The sequence below is a fragment of the Crinia signifera genome, chromosome 3 (genome assembly GCF_055691185.1).
Source record: "Crinia signifera chromosome 3, ASM5569118v1, whole genome shotgun sequence".
Classification (NCBI taxonomy): Eukaryota; Metazoa; Chordata; class Amphibia; order Anura; family Myobatrachidae; genus Crinia; species Crinia signifera.
This window is the reverse complement of record NC_139219.1, coordinates 77,971,257-77,991,042: the sequence shown is the minus strand read 5'-3', so window position 1 is coordinate 77,991,042 and position 19,786 is coordinate 77,971,257. Positions and strand designations below refer to the sequence as shown.

The following is a 19,786-nucleotide window of genomic DNA, read 5'->3' as shown; positions in this document are numbered from 1 at the left end:
AGATTCCCAAACTAGATCCATACAGGTAACAGCTAACACCCCTTTCACATCGCAACTAATTACCGTGAACAAGCCGTTTTGACCTATTAGTGTGATGTTAAAGGGGTTACCCATACCCTCCAACAGTACCGATTTAGCCGGTACAGTACCGATTTTTTATGGTCTGTACCGGCTAAATCCAATTGTACCGATTGTACCGCTTTTTAGGGGCTCTGGGAATTGTAGTTTTCCGGGTGGTCTTTGGGCAGCGTTAGTGGCCTGCCAGAACTACATTTCCCTAGGTGCCCTGCAGGGGGACTCAGCAAGCGAGCCATCCTCCCCAAAACCCTTACACCTTGTCTCCGTTCCGGGGAAGAGCTCTGTCCTCACAACTTTCTGTTTGATAACGGAGCCCTGCCGACACTGTCGCCCTCCTCCTGCCCTGTACTCGACCTGTGAGCACCAGTGGGGTAGTGCTGGGGAAGTGCTCTCTGCCCTGCTGCAGCACCATGGACACCTCTCTGTACTCCCTGGAGCTTCCTGCAAGCCGGGACCATTGGCGAGAGGTGAGTTAACCCCCTCCCGCTCCCTAGGTGACTCCTTCTGCCCGCAACTCAGCATGTAGACTGAACTCATATATATATATATATATATTTTTTAAATGGCCAGTATACATTCAGAAAGGAGGCGTGGTCACATGGGTTCCCATGGCCACACCCCTTTACATATTGACCACGCCCCTTTATGAATGTGTGTGTACCGATTTCTTCCCTTCATATGTTGGAGGGTATGGTTACCGTGTCCCTTAAATGGGTAGAAACACAGCAATATGAACCAGTTAAAAAGCAGAGTTCTTACCGGTTAATTGCCGTGTTGCTTGGAGGTGTGAACGGGTTAAACGGGTTGAGCGACCAGTTTCCCGTTCTCACTATGGAGGCAGCACTTGGAGCAGCGCCAGCTGCCCCCTCCCCTGCCCCCGATGAAGCGCCGACTCCCCGTCGTGCCCCTGGATGACGTCAGCAAACCGGCATTATTGCCGGTTCACTGTGGGGATGTGAACATCCCAAAATGAATGTTCGCGCCGGGACAGACCCGTTCAAAGTCCCGGTGTGAACCTTCATTTTGCAATGTGAAAGCAGCATTAGTTGGGAACACAGCAGTAGTAAAAATTCATGGTACAAGAATATTTCTCAGCTGTATTTTCAGCTACACACATTAATATACTGTGCATGCATCCTTACTTCTAGTATATAGTTGTATCCAGTGAAAAAATGTGTCAATCATAAATATTCAATCACTGCAGAATTATTTTGTAGACATATGAATTACAATTGATAAATAATGTATTTCTAGATTTAATACAAAATAAGATGCCTCTTAAAACAGGGGTCAGAAATGTTAAACATGTATAGATCAAAACACAAGCACAGCTCAAAATACAGTTTGTGACAGTTGCTTAAAACTTTTCAAGTCACCATAAAAACAAAACAATTAAAAAAATACACAAATACCACATAATTTTATTATCGTACACTGGGGCCTGATTCAGCACTACATGCTCAATCAAATGTCCACGCAGATTCCCAATGATAGGCAATCTGCGCTGTCCTGAGCGATTGCACGTAGTCTTCCTTCTGCCTCTGCCTGACAGACAGAGGTGTTCAGGGGGCAGTGTGGGTACGGCCAGCGTTTTCGGAAATATTCCGGGCACATTCAAATGCTTGCCCAACTGCATGACAGAAACAACATATTGCATAGTGCATACACTTACCTCTGTCAATTGTTCGGTCGGCATGTAATTAGCATTACTGGCAGATTAGTTTTGACATGGTTACAGCCAGGGGTTAAGGTGGGCTGGAATGGTGCAGAACTACTTTGCAGGAGCTGTAATAGGAGGGGGAACCAGTTCTGCCTCCATCCGCCCACCATAACTTGCCACAATCAGAATGTACACAGGCAGCAGCAGCATGATTAAGTGCCGACTGACTCAGGCTGCATTCAGGACTGCAGTTGCAGCCAGGCATCTATTGCTCCACCTCCACCACCCGCCCACAACATTGTGTCAGGCTGTCAATCACTCACACAGTGTGATTGACTTGCTGGTTTGCCCCTGATGAAAGAACAGATGATAAGAGGCAGACAGTTCCACCTCTGCCAGCCCACCTTGCCTAGCCGGGACTCTGTACAGGCAGTACTGCCTGATTTGTGATTTTATACGCTGCACCTCCCACATTAATAAATTAGATGGACAGGCAGCACTACCGACTCCCTTTACCTCCTCCATCCCCCCAATAATAGCGTTAGTGGTAGGAGGAAATTACGCACTTGCCATCAACCTTTCAGAACTTGTGTACCAACAGCCGCGGTTAGCGAGTGACTACTGGGCCGCGAGCTCCGATTGGTTCACGAGTCGGCACCATATTTGAAAGGGGGAACGAGGGCCGAAGGGTAGCAGAAGCGTGTTCTCCCCCTTTTAGAGGTAGAGTGCTGGCAGTAGCAGTGTTGATCCAGCAGCGGCGGATGCCCAGCAGCAGCGGTTAGATGCGGAGTACTACTGGGGGCATTAAGTGTATAAGTGGCCCTACTGGGGGTGATAAGTGTCTAAGCACCGCTACTAGAGGCATTAACTTTGTAAGCGGCACTACTAGGGACATTATTTGTAAGGGCATTATCTGTTGTGGGCCTTAAGTGTATAAGCAGCATTATTACTGTGGGCATTATGTGTAAGTGGTTTTACTACTAATGTGTATAAGGGGTATTATTGTGTGTCATAACTTAAATAATTGACACTAATATGTGGTGCAATTAGTTTGTGCTACTACCTGGTGTAATTTGAATTAGGGGATTCATTGTGAGACCACCACCCTTTTTTTCAGGGCACCTTAAAGGCCTATGAGGGGAAGAGCACATATCTGTAGTTTGCAGGGGGTGCCGAACACCCTAGCACTGGCTCTAGCTCTGTCCCAAAGGGAGTGGGGTAGGTGGCGTTGGAAATTAATCCTTCCACCTCCAAGACCATTTTAAGCACTGGTTACAGCAGAATTACATACCCTGGCCCCCAGAGGTGATAAATATACACTACCTGTAGACACTGAGCAAACAAGGAGATATGTCTATACAAAATGTCATGTTGTGTAGACATTGCTCTAGTGTGTACCCAGTATTACACAAATAACACAGTATGCCAGCATGACCAACTTGCTCTGCTGTCAGCAGCACAACCCTGCCCCCGGCTCAAGGTCACAGGCAAGGGCTATATGACATCACTCCTCTGTGCAACCAGTTTTACAGCCTGTTGGATTGAGCAGCCTTTTGAGACTCAGCATTTTAAAAAGGTGGCCACTAGGGCAATTTGCAAGCTATTTAGTCACTATTTATGCTATTGCATAAATCACCTAAAAAGTGTCCCAGACGATGCGCGGTTTAGTGCACATTGCATTAGAGCCTCAGGGTAGATGTCAGATCGCCAAGCCTTTAAGGCCCCTATGCACTTGTGCGACTTATTCAAGGGGAGAAGTCCTACGTGATCCCCCAGGATTGCAGAAAATATATTGCATGTGTTCCTTTTCAATGTGATCAAGTGCTGCCGGAGGCTGTCCGATCTGACAGATCCTACGTGCAGCACTTGAGAAATAGGGGCTCCGATCCAATGCGCATAGGAACAGATCAAAAACACATGCAATTTGCGCTCTTACAAACAATTTCTAGGCCCAATAAGTTGGAATCAGGTGAAATCAGGCAAAATTGCAAAAGTGTATGGCCAGCTGTAAGGTCCGACTTGTTGGAGGCAATAGTCGGACCTGTTTTCCCCTTAAACTCCATGGCAGCTCCATGGGATGGCTACCTCTGACTTCACACTTGATGTACCATTTTTTAAATGCGACAAATCGCATGCAAATTATCGCATGTTAAAGAACTCCCGGGAGATGCCGGGGGGGAGTTCAAAGGGATGTGCTGCTGATGGTATGATTTAGATTCATCTTATATACTGCACATAAGATCTCCGTGCTCCAATCCGCCCTCCGATTTGGGCAGATTTCACCCGATATTTTATTATTTATTTACAGTTTCTTATATAGCGCAGCATATTCCATTGCGCTTTACAATTGGAAAAAACAGTGATTAAACAAACTGAGTAGAAACAAACCGACATAGAGGTAAGAGGGCCCTGCTCGCAAGCTTACAATGTATCGGACCGATCCTTCGGAATCTGGTGAAATCGTGAAATTGGACCTGTGTATGGGCACCAAACTCCAGGGCCGCCATCAGGGGGGTACAACTGTTCCGGACCCTGCTGCTCTGAAGAGAGGGGAGGGCCCGGGCAGCTCTACACAAAGCACCACCTGCCAGAGCAGCAGCACTCCAGTGTGCAGAGGGCTGCAGTTCGCCCACCGCACACTGTCACCTCTCTCCCTTGTCAGCCGCTGCCCGCCGCACACTAAAGCTTAATTTACTTGTAAGCCACTAATCAACCAACCACATAGAGGCAGGGAAAGATGCTAAAGGTGCACCTCTAGCATTTGTCAGGAGAGCGCCCAGTGCTACCCAGATGTGCAGATACCGGGAGCACTAGCATGCAGTGCGCACCCCCGGCAATGAGAATGTACACTGCAGTGCGCAGCCCTGGACAATGAGCAAGTAACTTCCCCAGGCAATGAGCATATATTCCCCCATGGAAACAAGCATGTAACTCCCCTTCGGCAACAAGCAAGAAACTCCCCATGGGACACAAGCATAAAACTCCCCTTGGCAATATGCATGTATTTCCACATGGCAACGAGCATGTAACTCTCCCTGTCAATGAGCATATAACAGGCATGCCCAAACTGTGGCCCTCCAGCTGTTGTGAAACTAAATCTCCCAGCATGCCTTGCCATAGTTTTAGCATTCCCTAATAGCAAAATTGTGGCAAGGCATGATGGGACCTGTAGTTTCACAACAGCTGGAGGGCCATAGTTTGGACATGCCTGGCATATAACTACCCCACCCCATGTGGCACATGACACTAAAATGTTTAGTTACATAACTGCTGCTACTGGGCACATTATGGCCCTTATTCAGATCACTTCACTTGGATGCGTGCACGGGCCGAAGCAAATGTACCAAACCCTGCATAGTGAATGGATCACACGCGCCACCCATTCGCACGCCAAATTCGACCCCTCGCCAAGCGAATGGATGTTTTATGTGACCATCCATTTGCATGCCTGTAGGAACCTCCCCCATCATTTTATGGCCGCCGAACACTCGCACATATGAGCAAAAAGAGCAGGGATATGGGTGGCCAGCTGACATCCAGTTATGTCAGCAGTACGCGCCCCCCCCCCCGCATGCACTTCACGACCGTATTTCCATACGCAAGGACTGCGTTTTTATGGTAACGCCCATGAAACACAGGGCGTGCACATATGGTAATGACCCTGATCAGGCCGCAACGCCCCTCTCCACCCCCTGTTCGGAAGGCCAGAAGCGAGCACTCAGTGACCGGACTTCTTGCCGAGTTCGCTCGCTCCCTGTGTACAGACATGCGCAGAAATGGTTCTACGTATAAGCACAACATTGGTATGCTGCCCAAATTTGCAACCGAGCTGAATAAGGACCTATGTGTATAAGCAGCACTTCTGCTGCGGGCACTAATACACCCTTTTTTCAGCATGGTACAGCATACTTTTAAAAAATACCTGCCTGCCCCCTGCTGTCATTTAGGGTTTTTCCTATTTTGACAGTCCTGGTCCCCACAGCTTCTGATGGCAACCCTGCATTACTGCTATTATACTACCTGCATTACTGTTATTCTGCTTGCGGGATCACACGTATGCGTGTACTCCATAGTGAATGAGCTGCATGCAGCCCCCCTGACACAGTAGTTACAGTCCTATGAGCACAACTACAGAATATAGAAGTCACAGTTCACTGCTAGCCTAGCAAGGGGTCGTCACATATACATATATACTAATATGTAGTATAAAGCACAGCCGCTGATGATAACGATGAAAGGGGACATGGAGCAAGCCACTAACCTTCACTGTCCGGGGTCTCTCGCTCCCTGTCTGTCAGTCAAACTCAGACACTGTTCAGCGAATGACACCAGACTAGCCTGGGGCAGAGCTTCCACATTACGTCACCGTCACCACGCCGGCTTGTGCCGTCCGGACACGCCCTCTTTCAAAAGATCCGCACTGTCAGTGGCCAGTAGCTGTTAGGCTCCTCCCCACCCGGGCTGTAGGCGGGCACACTGGCAGTGGGTTACTAAGCAACGAGTTTCAGTTTCGTTTCTCGAAAACATTGAGAATGATCTGGGGAAAGTACTGGAAGCCGGGGTGACGGTAGCAGCCTCTCCTTACTAGTAGCGCCAGAGGTAGTAACAGCAGTGGTTAGACTAGGTAGGTGTGTAGTCATCGGCAGCAGCTGGTAGGAAGTGGATCTGACCTCACCTAATACTAGGTAAACACAATATAAAATACCGGCGCTGGCTGTATGCAAATAGATCAAAAGACGGCTATATACAAAAATAACTTAATTTATCCATCAAATTACGTGTGAGATCTGTAAAATAGCTGTAACATTGAATGCTATTAAAGGGATAATTCGCAAATAGACCACTTCTCATATTCTTGGAGAAAGTACTGTTATAGATGCCTAATTAAGCTTCTGACCAATGGTGATTAATTGCTATTAGGCAATTTTTGTCAATCTGCACACGATAGTGCGCATCTGCAAGCCACATTCAGAAACATGCGACCGCAGTCTAGAGGGTGGCAACGTGGCATGTCCAGATTTTGCCGGAAGGGAAGCAGCAGCCTTGTGGTATCACATGCAGTGGCGGCTAGGTTTGCCACCTCACTCATCTATTACCCCTTTCACATCGCACTTTTAAAACGGTATATTGCCGTTTTTTTTTCCATTTAAAAACGTTTAAGGCTGCAATGTGAAAGTGCCAGAGTTGATTTACCGGTTAAATTTAACCGGTATTTCAACACGGTTAAATAGCCCTACACGTTTTAAAGCCGTTTTTTTGGGCAGTTTGAACAGCTCTATTTCAATGGCTTGAAACGTGTCCCTTGGGGGTTAAACGGGTTGAATGTTTGAATGGTATTTTTTTTTTAAACGGTTTTCACCTGCAATGTGAAAGGTCTCAAGGCTCAGACCCGTTTTAAAGTCCCATTTAAGAATACCGTGTCATTACCCATTTCTGCAATGTGAAAGCAGTATATGATTCCTGGAGATTACACCCCCCACCCCCCAAATGATAATGCGCACGCTCCCGGAAAAGTGAGTGTGGCCTTGTAAAATGGGCGTGGCTTATACAGGAAAAGTGGAGGTGGTCTAAATTTTAACATTCACAATATTGCTTGTGATTGTGTTTACATATAAACACACAATAATTTTTTTTAAACATTTCCAAAATCTAAAAGAACCTTTGTCCTATACATATATATATATATATATATATATATATATATATATATATATATATAGCAATGAGATGTTGGTCGGCACTCCAATAACAAACGTGTAGACAACTTGCACGGTGCCTTCCCCGGTTTGGTAACTGAAGGGTTAATCAGCCATCTTGTTTCTCGTTGAAGGGTTAATCAGCCATCTTGTTTCTCTGTGCTGTAGTCTCTGTTCATGCTTATCTCAAGAAGTTATGTTCTGGCTTGTTTCCAGTTCTCGCTTGCTAGCCCGTACTTTGTAACTTTCGTCAGGAATAGTACATTCTGTGATTTCTCATAACTTACGAATGCTACACTCCCCTGTAAGGCGACGTATAAGCCACCCCACCTCTATGCTGTTATTCTCCTACCTCTGCACCAATTCTTAACCAATCATGTAATTGATCCAGCGCCGTATGTTATGTATAAATATGTCGATTTGTCATAATTAAATCAGAGTTCAACCTTGTATCTGTGGTCCTCGTTACTGTTCATATCATATGAGGTTGCACTCTCACGGAGCTCTAAGGGGTCTTCACACTGAGGTCAGATAAGGTAATTAATAGATTAGACAATCGATACATCGGCGTATGATCGATTCTCTTCAAGTGGGGGCTCGGCCACCGGGATGCGAGGTCCATTCCTACACAGATGTCATAAAGATTTTACAGTCTGCCTGAATCTGTTGTGAGGTTACGGACATACTCGATCCTGAACCTGTGACACCATGCCTGGGGTATGTTGAATGTCTTATATAGAAGTTAGAGTCTTCTATCATAGAAGTTAAAGTCTTCTATTTTTGTGCACATAACCTGATCTAGGATCAGATGCCGTACTTGGAGTACGAAGGAGACCTGGGGTCTTTAGTCTAAATAGTACCTCACTTTGAACGCCCATTCTTTATTGGCCAATTGTCTTTATTGTATTGTCTTAAAGTATAAGTTTTTCTTTCATTCAATATCCCTGTGTGATTGGTGAGTATACACACTCGTGATATCTGTATTTCCTTGTAAACCGTGCGGCTGGTAAGTTCACGCACAATAACTTCACCATTTGTCTAATCTGACTACTGTATGCCAACAGACTTGCGGACTTTATGCTCTCCTTCTCGGAGTAACGCAACGTGAGGCTTCACATACAGTTCTCAGCAACAAAACCACTGGACTCTATCCACTGTCACGTAGACAGTCTGTGGTTTCCACTAACAAAATCATTATACATTTAAAAATTTTATGAGATGTCTAAAGTGAATACATAATTCTAAAAGTGAACAGACAAAGACTAACTCTCGCAGATTGCTGCTATAGGTTATACCTGCCTTTCTGTGACAGCGTCCCTAGTCTGTAAACTTTGAATTTTTCACGCTCTCATATTATAGTCATATATGTCACATCCTAGAACACCACAAATAGGAACTTGTTTAGATTGCCAGTGTAGTATAGTACTCTGGTACCATAACCCTGAAAGAGACGATTATTGGCCGAAGTTAATATCTGCCAATAGTGAACTCATAAGATTCAAATCTACACTTACATCTCTGCCTAGCGGCACTGTTGCGGAAGCAGTCCTTGTTTTAGGCTGTCATCTGCGCACTGACGTTATTCAGAAATACATTGATCAACCATATCCACCTTTTGTGACATCAATACCGATTAATCTCTTCACTTATCCAATTATCTGTCCCAAATCAATAGAACAAATTCAAAAATTACCTGAGAAATCTGACATATTATATTTCTTAGACTATAGTGAAGATTATACCCATCAACAACAAATAAAGAAGTGGAAATTATTTTCACAAAGACATCATAGACAGACTTATAGTAAACATGGGTTCAAAGCAAAGTAAAACTACTGTCAAATATCCACCTCCCCTACCCAATGAAACATGTAAGGAATATGTTGCCCACAAATTATTACCTTGTTAATCCATGAGGTGGACAATATAATAGATGGGACTGGAATCAAGTCCCCAGTATTAATACCCCGATCCCTGCAATATAGTAAACAGCTGCAGATTATCCCCTTAACAAAGCACAGGAGATAACTGACATGTGGAATGAAATCACCGTACACCAGTTCAGCTTTGAAAGATCTATTTTCTGTTGAGCTCTCAGGGTGTACGGCGGATTCCTGCTAGGCTTCTGTGTCTTTGCTGGAAGAGGGGGGGTTTGAGGGGGAAGCTGCAGTATTGGTCTCTCTCTCCCTAGCACTGAACATCGCTGCCTATTGCAGTTTCATGTAAATAGAAACCTACAGTCACTGAATTTTGGAAGAGATTTAAAAGATGCTGGACTGAGGAAGCGGGACTATTTCTTGAAATATTCCCTTTACTCATTTCCACCTTTATCAATAACCTACACCCCTCCATTTCCACGCCAGTTAAACAAAGTGTCTCTTCCCGGACTTCAGACACCCTCCAGGAATTTGAGACCCATTTGTATGAAAAGGAGGCAGCTGGATGTTTTGACATGAAAAAGACAATTGTCACAACACACAGTTATCAACAAGACAACAGGGGCCCACCAAATAGACAGAGTAGGGCACCCCAATATGGTCAAAGGAAACCCTTCAGACCATCACAAGGCCCACCACACCAACATCATCGGGCCCCTCCATATAACAGGGATTATAATAACACTGGCACAGTCCCTAAACAGACAACTTGTTTTAACTGTGGCCAAAACACACACTGGGCTAGGAACTGTCCATTCCCTTCCCAGAAACCACAACAACTTTACACACAAAGGCCCCAACAAGGACTGTCCCGATCAGGTTCTACACCAGTTCAAGACCATGTGCGATTCAGAATGGACTGGTCTGACCCTGCACATTGACGGGGCCCGGAGGAGGGTATCCCATCTTTTGCACAGTTCACTACTCATTGGGAAGATTCACCCCTCATCACATTATATGTTGATGATAAAAAACTGTCCTTTCTAGTAGACAGTGGGGCAACAACCAGTGTTTTGTGTTCTCTTAACTATGATGGTGAACTGCAAAAGACTACTCCTTCAATGGGAATCAACGGGATACCCACTGACACATACCTGACTGACCCAGTTATCATACGCTCTGACAAGGGAAAACACTTAGGGATACACCAATTCAGGATCATCCCAGAATGTCCTGTTAACTTACTGGGCCGTGACTTGTTTAGAAAATTCCACATCTCCATCTCACCCTCTCCACAAGGGAGTGGGCTCCAAGTCACCTCCCCACACTTTGTGTCACTACAAAATACTCTGGACAACTCACTTGATCAAATTGATGATAGAATTTGGGCCATTGGCCCTTATGACACTGGCTTCATACCCTGTACACCATACAAAGCCAAGCTCAAACCAGATACACAACCCGTGTTTTGCAGACAATATTCACTCTCACCAGAAAAGATTGAAGGTCTTAGACCTATGATACATGACTTCCTCGAACAAGGCATACTCAGGTACATTGTCTCACCTTACTCGACACCTATCAACCCTGTTGCTAAGGCCGTTGGCTCTGTTAGATTCGTACAAGACTTGAGAAAAGTAAATGATCTCATTGTTCCTATTGCACCCATAGTACCTGACATCAATTCACTCATCTCAGCAATCCCTGCAAACGCAACCCACTTTAATGTCATAGATTTAAAAAACGCGTTTTTCAAGTATTCCTATTGACACAGAGACCCAATTACTCTTTGCCTTTTCATTTAAAGGTAAACAATTAATGTGGTGTCGTTTACCCCAAGGCTATATTGACTCTCCCGTGGTCTATAGCATAGTCCTCCAAGCCACATTGGCTCCATGGCACCCCCCCCATAGTTCTGTCCTGCTACAGTATGCAGATGATCTGCTTCTCTGTAGTGTCACCGAGGAGACCAGCCGGTTAGATGGAATCTCATTGTTAAACTGGTTAGCAGAATGTGGACATAAAGTGTCAAAAGCAAAATTGCAATGGTGTAAAACGCATGTCAATTACCTGGGTTTTGTACTCTCTGAGGGAGAAAGGAAAATCAGTCCACAACGCATACAGTCTGTATTGGGCCTGGTCACCCCAACTACCCAGAAGGATATGTTGTCTTTCTTGGGTATGGTAAGTTACTGCAGACAGTGGATCTCTGATTGTTCCTACTATGATAATATCTTGAGACAATGCACACTCAAAGACAAACCCAAGGTTATACAATGGTCAGATGAAATGTATTCTGCATTTAAAAAATTGAAAGAAATGTTAGTACAGAGTCCCGCGCTTGGTCTCCCGGACTATATGTTATCATTTCACTTGTTTGCAAGGGACACATGTACAACTATGGCGGGTGTACTGACCCAACTTCATGGAGGCAAAATGCGCCCAGTCGCATTCTTCTCAAAGGTAATGCCTGTCACTGTGCAAGGAATGCCAGCTTGTCTTCGAGCACTGGCTGCCTGTGCAATGGTTGTTGAGATGTCCACATCACTTACATTAGGACATCCCACTGTGTTACATACCACACATAATGTCCTCTCCATCCTCAAAGGTCTACACACACAACACATGTCTGCCCAAAGACTCAGCGGCTATGAAGTACTCCTACTAGGGAACCCTTCTCTCACTGTAAAATACGCAACAAACTCAGAAGGACCTGTCCCTGTACTAAACGCACTTTTAGGTCTTAAAGGACCTGACGACGAGGCGCCGCCTCAACATGACTGTACTCTGACAATTGACTCAGAAACTTCACCCAGACAAGACATGTCGACTGTGCCTATCCCTGATGCCGACATAATATTTGTTGACGGCTCCTGCAGCCGTCCCAATGACAACACGTACCAGGCAGGATATGCAGTGGTTAAACTTCCAAACACCACCCTTGAAGCAAAGACAGTCCCCTTACAGTCAGCACACGCTGCAGAACTCATTGCACTCACTCGAGCTTGTCACATTTACAAAGACAAACCTGTCACAATTTACACAGACTCCAAATACGCTTACGGAGTTGTTCATGATCATGGGATGATCTGGTAACGCCGAGGCTTCACTGGTGCTGATGGGAAAGGCATATCACATGCGCAACTCATCACAGATCTCTTACACGCAATTACATTACCATCTCAAATTGCCATCCTTCATTGTAAAGCACACACTGGAGGAAAGGATGATATCAGCAAAGGCAACGCTCTTGCTGATACCGCTGCTAAACGTGCTGCCACTATAGCAACATATAACCTCACTCTTGCTGTCATCTCGCCTCCTTCGTTAGATGATACATACCTACTGACAGAATTACAGGCTGCTGCCTCTAATTCAGATCTATCAGATTGAACATATCCAATACTGCAGAAGAATCCACGGACTGGATTAATCTGCAAAGAGGGGAAACCATGTATACCCCAAACCAGTGCATCATTGTTCATAGTACATTACCACGGAGTAGGACACCATAGTATAGTAACAACTACTTTACTCCTCTCCAATGATTTCTACATTACTAATGCCAAAGAACTTGTAAAACAGTACATCAGTAGATGTATAGTGTGTCTTAGAAACAACCCAAACAACCCAAATAAAGCAAGACACCAACATCTAGAATACCCAACCACACCATTCACACATCTTCAAATAGATTTTACACATATCTATAATGCAGGAAGCTTATCCCACTAAATCAGAAGATGCAAAAAACAGTAGCCCGCATACTCACGCGAGAGATCATTCCGCGCTGAGGATGCCCGCTCCAAATCAATAGCGATAAAGGTTCAGCCTTCACAGCCAAAGTCACAGCAGAATTAGTCAAAGCACTGCAAATAGAATGGAAGTTTCACATTCCATATCACCCACAGAGAATGACTCCACAAAAGACTCTAGGTTACTCCCCCTTTGAAGTACTGATGGGCAGACCTTTCCCCACTCCCTGGGCAAAGAACCCTTTAGTTACCACAGAAGGAGACTTAGAAATAATAAGAGAAGAGTACGTCAGATCCCTAATACAGAAACTTAATGAAGTTGAACAAAATGTTATCTTTAAGAATCCTTCTCATCCACAGATACCCACTCACCCATTTAGGGTTGGAGACAAGGTCGTTGTAAAGATCCTACCCAGAAATAAGCATCCAGGAGATTTCACCTACGGTCCAGAAACAGAAGTGGTCGCGGTTACCAGGACGGCTGTCCTCACCGACGAAGGACCAACGTGGATCCATGCATCCAGAGTAAAGAAAATTCCACCTCCACCACACGTCAACACAGAGGTCGACACCGATCCCGAGACTGACACAGACGGGACGAGAGAGGTAATAACGGGAGCCAGTGGCTCTGACCTCCAACTTGGAGAAGACCTGCCGGCTGGAGGTTATGAGGAATCAGGGGTACAACATTCTGAAGCCGAGGACGACGCTACAGGATATGACTCCCCCCACCTTAGCCCTAGTGATTTTATTCGGGCTTGTTCTTTATAACTGTTTTGCTGAAGTTGATATTACTCAGAATGATGGACGTTTTACCTTCTGGTATAATTCTTCTAGTACAACTGTTGCTACTTTCATATTTTCTTATTGTGATATTGTATCTTGTTCAAACAATCAAGGCGGGAATCGAGGAGAACCACCGCTGCCCTGGCTGTGTAACATCCAACACACACCACACGCTGTAAGTCACGTATATATCTGTGTCACTAGTACTTACTGGGGAGATTCTTGCAACTCATGGGGGGCTGTTGGGTGGAACACTAGAGCAGATACTACTGTCTTTGAGAGCAGCCAAGACTGGGGATATTGCCCCGATGTTGGCCTCCATAAATGGTCCCATGGTCGATCCTTACTAACCCGTATGTCCCTACGAAAAAAGGGCACTTGCAATAGCCAATTTATTATTAACCTAGAAAACCCAGCCCCGGCGATCCCGGACTATATGTCATGGGTAAACATCAATCAGGAGAAAGCGGGGGCCCAAGGGGAAGATTCCATTTAAAAGACATGTATGATAACCCAGAATACACCGCCCTCAAAATCACTGTAAAACCTAAAACACCATCATCATTCTTTTAACCACATGTCACTACTTTTAATGAAATGTTAGCCATTAACAACCCCACTTACGAAAACACTATATCCATAGAGACTGGATTATCTGACGTAAATTATTGGCTAGAATGGATGAAATATAATGCACGTAAAGTTAATCAAACTGATTGTTATGTGTGTGGAAAATCCAGACCCCACTTGGGTACGGTGCCCATACACATACCTTCAGACCAAGATAAATGTTTCTTTAGCCTGTATACTGATATTATTGTAGAAGAAACCAAATGTGAACAATGGAAGAAAGAATATCCCATAATGGTAAAGAATACCAATCCTGGTAGTACCATAACCATTTATCCTGGTAATTATACATGTTATTACTCAAACAGCACTGCACAAAACACTGTAGATCTGAAATTGTTTCCTGATGGGTATTGTGCTGAACGAAGACATATCAGTATACCCACCATGAAAAAATCATTAGGAGACATTTATTTTATTTGTGGAGACATGAGACTCAGGACAAAGCTGGACAATCCTTGGAAAGGAGAGTGTGCCCTGGCAAAGATCATTATGCCCATACACATTCTCCCAGCCGATTTGTTTGAGCCTCCTCCCACAAATAAACCTACCACAAACTCCAGAAACAAAAGAGAAGCTCCAAAGGAAAGCTTCGATCCACACATATACATAGACACTATTGGTGTTCCCCGGGGAGTTCCTAAAGAATTTAAGGCTCGTGATGAGGTCGCTGCCGGCTTCGAGTCCCTGCTTCCCCAGGTAACCATCAATAAAAATGTGAACTGGATAAATTACATATATTATAATCAACAGCGCTTCGTTAATGATACTAGGGACGCTTTGAAAGGTATTGCTGAACAGTTAGAAGCTACATCACAAATGACATTTCAGAATCGCATGGCTTTAGATATGATGCTTGCCGAGAAAGGAGGAACCTGTGTGTACATAGGTAAGGTTGATGATGCTGTACTTATATCCCAGACAACACAGGTCCTAATGGAAAAACTACCCTAGCTATTAAACATCTAGAAAATTTATCCATCGAACTCAAGAAGAACTCAGGTATCACGGACCCCTGGAGTAGCTGATTTGGATGGTTAAATGATTGGAAACACGCAATAACACAAATAGGCATATTTACCCTCATTGTAATTATTGTACTTATGATAGTAGGATATTGTGTTTTTCCCATAATGCAAGAAGATTGGTTCCAAGTACCTGGATAATGTAACACCTGCTATGTACACTGATCTCGCCAAACGCCCTCCCTCACCAGAAGATTATGGTGAATATGTTAAAATTCACCGTACCAAACAAGATGCCATCTACAAGAATCAAATTGTCTAAAAAGGACATTGATTCTAAGAGGGGATTGAAGGGTTAATCAGCCATCTTGTTTCTCGTTGAAGGGTTAATCAGCCATCTTGTTTCTCTGTGCTGTAGTCTCTGTTCATGCTTATCTCAAGAAGTTATGTTCTGGCTTGTTTCCAGTTCTCGCTTGCTAGCCCGTACTTTGTAACTTTCGTCAGGAATAGTACATTCTGTGATTTCTCATAACTTACGAATGCTACACTCCCCTGTAAGGCGACGTATAAGCCACCCCACCTCTATGCTGTTATTCTCCTACCTCTGCACCAATTCTTAACCAATCATGTAATTGATCCAGCGCCGTATGTTATGTATAAATATGTCGATTTGTCATAATTAAATCAGAGTTCAACCTTGTATCTGTGGTCCTCGTTACTGGTCATATCATATGAGGTTGCACTCTCACGGAGCTCTAAGGGGTCTTCACACTGAGGTCAGATAAGGTAATTAATAGATTAGACAATCGATACATCGGCGTATGATACAGCAGTGTGGGTGGGCGTCACTCGTGTCGATCTCCAACAAATAACTGACTCAGAGAGTACAGGTATAATAACGTTTCGATCTGAAGACGGTTAATAAACCGAAACGTTATTATACCTGTACTCTCTGAGTCAGTTATTTGTTGGAGATCGACACGAGTGACGCCCACCCACACTGCTATATATATATATATATATATATATATATACACACACATCTCACACGCCGGCATCATTGCCGTGGCAGCCAGCGTCAACAACAGGCCATCCAGGAATAGCATCTTCCTACCCATTGCCCTGCATCCACTCACCTAATTCGCATATGGAGCGCGACAGCGGCTCACACCAGATGGACGCGCTTCCATGGCAACCACAGCAATAGACCCTGGGCTAGGGCAGTGACAGAGACAGTGCTGGATATCCATACAAAAAAATATAAAGAAAAAATACAAAACATATATCAATACATACCACAATATAAAAAATGGACATGAAGAATACTTATTATCAACATTACATTAGCAATAATCTTCGCAAGAGCTAGTGTAGCTGAGGGCATACGATATGAGACAAACTTATTAAACAATAAATCGATGATCATAAGAAAAAGAGAAAAAAGAAAGAAAAGGAAAACAAACAGAAGTCTTACAGTAAGTTTCCCATCAGTAACCTTAAATGCTAGTAGGATCAATCTACATAAAAGTACTCCATACAATACGCTCATTTAATCCAAAAGGCGACACTGTGTTAAGTTTGTAGATCCAATTGCGTCAGCTAGTCAGAGCAGCTGGTGCCCAAACACACCACGGCCTGTCACAGCGCCGGGTAGCGGCAAAACTCACCCTGGATGCCGGTCTGTTGTGACATGCCATGGTGAAGCCATGCAGCGGCAGCCACACAGTTTAAAGTGAGCGGCAGGACAGAGCCGGCTCCCGCAACGTTGCCGGGTAACCAAGCTGCTCACTGACACACAGCGGAGGCAGCCTGGCAGGCGCAGCGGCGTCACACAGACGGCCGGACAATGGGGAGAGAGCCAATAGAGGACAGGAGGCTTTTTTAGACACCCGGATTCTGGGAGACTGGAAAAGCCTCCTGGAGGGTTGCCACCCAAAACAGAAGAATCCCGGAAATCCGGGAGAGGTGGCAACCCTAGTGGCGGCTCTCACCTCTGTGGAGGAGGGGGGCTGCTGCCATGCCGCCCCCCCCCCCCCTCCTCTGCCACCACTGCTAGTCACTGCCGCTTGTGCCCATGCCCTATGGGTCCCACCGCGGGTCCCGACCCCCATCTGCATGTGCAGTAGCTTCTTCGGTAATACACATTTGCTGGCCCCCACCCCCTCTATGGGTTGCTGTTTCCACAGCAGTCCATAGCATACCCTCCAACAGTACCGATTTAGCCAGTACAGTACCGATTTTTAACGGCCTGTACCGGCTAAAACCCCCTGTACCGATTGTACCGGTTTTTCAAGCTGCAGCACTTGTTCTCAGGCACCTCCTCCCATCTTCACCTCTCTCTCAGACAAGGAAGTTGCGGGGACTCTGGGAGGTGTAGTATCGACACCTCCATATGTTCCCCCGGGAGCTTGAGGGGGATCCGCCTACATTACTACAAATCCCAAGGTGCCCCACGGGGGATAGCAGCCGGCCCGCCTCCCCCTGCTCATGGATGGGCTGCGGTGAGATGAATGGCACCTGTGGGGAGTGCATGAATCACCCGATGCGCGGCGCGCAGCAGAAGAGGAAGTTAGGAACGGCGCCGGGCGGGGGACGTGGGGCAGGGCAGGTAAGGTGATTTTAAGCATATTCGGTGACAGAGATCAGCAATTGGCAAGCAGGGGGTGCTGTGTGACGTGCTGCTGCCCAGGAGGAGGAGGCACGCTGGGCTATTGTCAACACGACCAATGCTGTGCCCCCAGGATGTGCAGAATCGACCATTAAATCATCATGTACCATTGAAAGTATATGTTGGCCACGCCCCTTTCACAGTGGCCACGCCCCCTTTTCATTTGTGTACCGATTTCTGCCCCTTAAATGTTGGAGGGTATGCCATAGTAGCATATTCACAGCTCCTTGTCCGGAGCATGAGCGGTATTGTCCTCAGTACTGCACATGTGCAGAATCCTTGTTATGGACTGACCCTGCAGCAGTCCATAGAGGCATCCTGGAGGGAGGGAACACCTCCCAATGGGACTGCCTTATGTGACTGGCAGGTCGGACTTCCAATAGGAAGTCACTGCCAGTCACAGTAAAGCCAGTGCAGTCTCACAGATAGCATCTGGCTTCACACAGTGGCGGATTTTACCTGGGGAGTGGGGGAGCTGCAGCCCTGCAGCCCATAGCTAAAAACCGCCACTGATTACCTAATTCTCATTACCTCATGCAGTTTACGGTCCAGTCCACTGCAATAAATGGTAGGTCTCATGCAACCCCAATTCTAGATAGAAGTTAGGGTTCACATAGACAGAGTAAATATCTTGTGGGTGCTCATCTAATTGGGGAGACACTTTGATGTGGTATTTCCTGTAGGTTGTTTTTCCCTATAAGGTTTGCCCCTTTTGTCCATCTTTGTATTCTAACAGGTAAATGGGTCTGTATTATATGGAGGAAATATTGATTAAATATGGGTAGGTTCTTTGGTGTGAAGATTACCTGGCCTCATGAGTAGTATTAACCCTTTGAGTGCCAAGTGTAGTTGCCAATACAGGTGTGAAAATTGCCAAGCAAACATTTGTATTCATCATAATGACCTGTAATGTTTATCTTATAGTGTTCCCTCTAAGCTTCTTTTGCAGGTGCCGCACCCTGCCCATTTTTAAAACCACAAAATGCACCCTGCCCTTTGTGTGTGGCACTGTACGCTCTTACACTGCCCCCCACGCGCTGACATGCCGCTGAGAACTTTTGGTGTGTGCCATCACGTGTAATAGGTATTACGGTGTATGCCATCATTTTTAATGGGCATTATGGTGTGTGGTATAATGTGTAAGAAGCATTACAGTGTATGCCAATGTGTCATTGTCTCTACGACAGAATATGTAATGGGCATAGCAGAGTATGACAATGTTTAATTGGTTTAATCCTAGTGCAGTGTGCAATTTTTTATATATGTTTTTTTGTTTTTGCTTCTAATGTAAATTTCTAAGATAAAATGTGCCCATCCGATTGAAAAAAAGTGCCCTGCCCGGTGGAGAGCACCCTGCTCTAAACACTAGAGAGGTTCCTTGCGCTGTATCCGAAGGCAATGGTGGATTTCCCATTAGGGCCATGCCTAATGGTCAAACCTGTTGGGGTGGGGGCAGCACAGGGTGCTCGCTTGTATGAGAGCCCAGTCCAATCTCCCTGATTGGATGGCATAGCGCTCAGTGTGTACCCAGCTTACATTTTATGTACAGCTTTGTTTTATGAAGCATAAGCTGAAGTACCCGGCATTGCGTGGGTTGAAATCTTATATTTATTAAGTGATCAATGATTTGGTTGTAACTCAACATTTTAAAATACTTAGCAGCACTTCCAA

General features: G+C 45.3%; 1 protein-coding gene and 1 long non-coding RNA gene across 4 annotated transcripts in view; one reads left to right on the top strand and one right to left on the bottom strand.

The window, feature by feature from the left end:
• LOC146063583 (interferon-induced, double-stranded RNA-activated protein kinase-like) overlaps positions 1-6,192 on the bottom strand; it is an 83,741-nt gene extending 77,549 nt beyond the window's left edge. The window contains exon 1 of one of the 2 annotated variants that reach the window (XM_083176093.1): positions 6,000-6,192. The gene's annotated coding sequence lies outside the window, so the exon portion shown is untranslated. The remainder of the gene's footprint in view (positions 1-5,999) is intronic. The other variant, XM_083176092.1, reaches the window with a different exon arrangement.
• On the top strand, positions 6,037-16,147 carry LOC146063584 (uncharacterized). 2 transcript variants are annotated; one of them, XR_014471620.1, is made up of 2 exons: positions 6,037-6,423; positions 13,427-16,147. It is a non-coding gene; the product is annotated as an uncharacterized LOC146063584 (long non-coding RNA). The 2 variants fall into 2 exon arrangements; XR_014471619.1 differs by lacking the exon at positions 6,037-6,423 and adding an exon at positions 7,535-7,970.
• The last annotated feature ends 3,639 nt before the right edge of the window (positions 16,148-19,786 follow it).